At 43.0% G+C, this 4,003-nt stretch overlaps 1 long non-coding RNA gene across 1 annotated transcript; it reads right to left on the reverse strand.

Moving 5' to 3' along the window:
- Window positions 1-222: 222 nt before the first annotated feature.
- Window positions 223-3,776, reverse strand: LOC308468781. Its single transcript, XR_013981878.1, has 2 exons — window positions 3,433-3,776; window positions 223-384 (listed from the first exon to the last, which is right to left on the reverse strand). It is a non-coding gene; the product is annotated as an uncharacterized lncRNA (long non-coding RNA).
- Window positions 3,777-4,003: the final 227 nt, after the last annotated feature.

Below are 4,003 nucleotides of genomic sequence, written 5' to 3' on the forward strand. Positions count from 1 at the left end.
TACTGGAGCCTGGCTTCACATTGCGCTAAAAGCAGTGAAGGGGGGGGCAACATTGTATGTTTATATGAAATGTTACTACGAAGGAATCCTGTGCATCATAAACTGTACTTTATTCCTGAGGGGGAAAACACCACAATTGCAGAAAGGCAACTCCACAAGCCTTCTGATACACTACACTGACATACTTCACACATTCAGTGAAAGAAATGACACCAGACAGGGTAACTGACAATAGATTCACAGTTTATTCATTAGATGCAGACATTGAGACTACTAGGAAATGTGCATCAGGAGATGAGACTGCAAGGGGCCACAAACATTGCAGCGGAAATCCATAGATGTCCTGAGTCAAGTAGCTGTTACATTCTTTTTGCAAAGCTGTTCCTGTTGGGGGGGAAAGAGCAGACAGATTAGCCAGCAATTATGCATATGCCCAAACTCCAGAAGACCCCCATGGCTGGGGGCAGATCTGAACAACAGAAAAAACAAGGAGTACAGTTTTCTCTTCTTGATTATATCGTGTGTACTTACCTAAAGCCTCCAAATAAAGTGGACAGTCCTTGTACATAAAGACAGCTAAAAAAAGAACTAGAGAACAGCACTATTACATATAGCTAATGAAAGAATTGAGTGTTTAGAATTGTCTGTATTTAATGACTTGTCGAGCTCCACTCACTGAATGTTATCAAACAGTGCCACCTAGAGCATTGATGTTAGAACTGGAAAAGGGGAAACTAATAAAAGTTGGGAGCACCTTCTGGGAGGGGTTTGACTCTTCTCTTTGCAAGGGGAGTGCTGACCCTGCTATAGCAGTTTTGCTTACAAATAAAGGTCAGGCTTTTTAGCCACTTTGCTTTAAGTTTTGCCTTGGTCTTGCCTGTTTTCTTGAAATCCTCCGACCGCAGGGAATCCTTTCACCTAGCGGGCTCACGGAATCCCCTAAGGACTGGAGACCAGCTGGTGAGCATTTTGGTTCTTTTCAACATGCAGGGGAAGTCCCTAACTCACCAAAGGTTTGAGACCCATTGGCTACCTCTCTTGGTTTAGCCAGCCAGTCGAAGCTGTTCCCAGGGTGTGGTAGACTTCGCAGGCCTAAGTTAACCATGCCCATTACTTCCAATGTTATGAGAGAATGATATATGATTGAATGCTATGCTATGCTTTAATGCTATGCTTTGCTTCCTCTCATTGGTGTGCAAGGTACTGGGAGCTTCTCCTCTGGGCAGGGCCCTTGTTTAAGATTACAGCATTAAGGGCCTGATCCTGTGCAGTGCTGCTGGGAAGTAAGCCGCACAAGTGATCAAGGGGCGCGCGCTGTAAAATAGGTGTGCATAATAAAGAATGGAGCTTTAGTGCTGCCATTTGTCACTTGGGCTCTAACTTGCTTAGTACCAACATTATCATGCCTTGGCCACGTGCAAAATGGTACCGTAGTTCCCTGTAGTTCCTTCAGGGAACTGTTTAACATCAGGTGTGAGTTATCCTTAGGACTATGGCAGGGGGTTTAGAGCAGGGTTTCCCTAACTTGGGTCTTCAGCTGTTTTTGGACTACAACTTCCATCCTCCCTGGGTGGCCGGACTAGAAGTCAGGGATGATGGGAGTTGTAGTCCAAAAAACAGCTGAAGACTCAAGTTAGGGAAACCCTGAGTTAGAGAGAAGCCAATTGTGATCCTCTGTGTTCAGGTCGACCAAAAGGATGGTGGATTCTGAATACTGTAATTACTTTGCAAACATGTCACTTTGTGGAATTTATTGAGTTGCTCTAATATATAGGGGAAGGCCACCTGGGGGTTCTGGAGGATCAAGAGAGTGTCATCCACAAACATTTTCATGTTGTGTTCTACGCTTCTCACCGTAACCTCTTTTACTGAAGTGTTCCCACAAAGTTTTAAGGAAAGTGCCTCTATAAACACTGCAAGCAGTAGCGGGGACAGAGAGAAACTTTGGCGCGTACCTCGAAGGAGGTCAGTTCTGGTTTTTAGGTACTTTTTATTATTGCATAGATTTCATTTTTATTATTTTGTATAATTCTTATGTATAATCTTTGACTGCAACCTGTATTTTGTTGCTTAATTAATGAATCTGAATTTGACATCCCCACTGCAGGCGATGAACACACTAAGGGTGACAGGGATATGTTTATGTGTGTATGACTCAGACCTGGCACACCTTTGCATCCTCTCACTTCCTTGCATGTGCATTTAAGCCCCAGCTGAAATGACAGAGTAAGGCTAATATTAGCAGTTTAACTAGTCATTTGGCCCCTACTCTATCTCTTGCTCGGCTCCCATTCAGTGGCATCCAGTCATGCCAACCAGAAGGGATTTACTTGGGGGGGGGGGGGAATCAACAACACGGGGGGGGGGGGAAGAAGAGTTTGTTGCTTGTGACTTCTTTTATTTAACATGCTGTGTTCTGCGCTCTTCCTTCAGGAAGCTCAACCATTTATAGACAATTCCCAGGCAATCTACTATTGAAGTGATGATGAGTCTGACCCTTACGTAGCTTTAACAATGTTGCAGCATAAAAAAAAACAACCCAATTAAAACAACAACAACGCAGCATCACATGCCTTTAGACCACTCTGAGATGAATGCTGGTGTACATAACACTGAAAAAAACAGTGGTAAGGCTTTCTGCCCAGTTTATATGGGCTGACTTCCAATATTTCTTCCGGAATTGAGAGAAGCTATAACAATGGCAAGAGGCTATCTGAGATAACATCGTGCCACTGGTTCCTACACACAGGTGTTGCAATGGTTCAACTCACTCTGTGTTCTCACTCGTGCCCTCTGGATGATGTTCCACTATAACTCCCATCATGCATGCCCACTGGTCATGCTGCTGGGGCTAATGGCAGCTTTATTCCATCAATCATCTGCAGGGTATCATGTTGGCTGCCCCACCCGCCCAACTGAAATAAAACCCACTGCCTAACAATATAAACAATAAAAATAATAATGGAACAATGCACAATAAAAATGCAATGGCAATATTCAGTAACATTTCCCATAAACTAAATAAAAGCAAAGCACATACATAGACAGATAATTATGAAATTATTGTGAGGTTTAATAAGTTAACTGTTTATATTTGGACCACTTTTCTCCTGTACTCTATTGGAAGGAGAAAAATAATCATTTCCTTAATAACAATTTAAACAATGTATTTAACTAGTACAATAACATTATAGCATATGTAGCCATGTTTGTTAACTGATGTGGTTTGCAGGAAGAAGAGGCGGAGGAGAAACAGGCTGGTGGAAAGCTGGAAAATGGAGGGACTGGAGCAGAGAACTTCAGGGATTCCTGCTGCAGGACTGAAGTTCCGGGTAGAGACTTAAAAATCCCAGTTACTATTTCCACACACATGCACCCCTTTGGATTTGCTTCTACATTCATGTGCCTATTCTGTACAGTTACCGTATTTACCTTCTCCATTTTATCCTGACAGCAATATTGTGAGCTAAGGCCATAGCTCAGTGGTAGAACAACTGCTTAGCATGCAGAAGGCATCAGGTTCAGTCCCCAGCATCTCCTGGTGGGACTGGGAGCGCTCCCTCTGCGCTTTGGAGGCTTCGCGTTGCTATCGCTGAAGCCAAGGAGCCTGCATTCGCTCCATAGGACGCACACACATTTCCCCTTAATTTTGGAGGGGGAAAAGTGCATCCTATAGAGCGAAAAATATGGTAAATTATAAAAGTGGTATATAAATTTTGTTAAATAAAAAAAGAGGAAATGTTCAGACTTTCAAACAATATGTCATGCCTGAGTCTTCATTGCTGAAACTCCCAACAGCATTTTCATGCTCACAAACACCTAATGAAGGAACCATTGTGACATAACCCATTCAAGCAGAGTGAAGGGGCAACAGGCTGTCAACAGTGGCAGTAGTTGGGAGCTCCCATCTATTAAAAAGCCACAGAAAGTCTTTTCATACTGCCTGAGGAATTAATCCCTTATTAAACGTTCATAATTGCTGGATCGATTTAACAGGACTGGA

Source organism: Podarcis pityusensis (genome assembly GCF_964106645.2).
Source record: "Podarcis pityusensis genome assembly, chromosome: Z".
NCBI lineage: Eukaryota > Metazoa > Chordata > Lepidosauria > Squamata > Lacertidae > Podarcis > Podarcis pityusensis.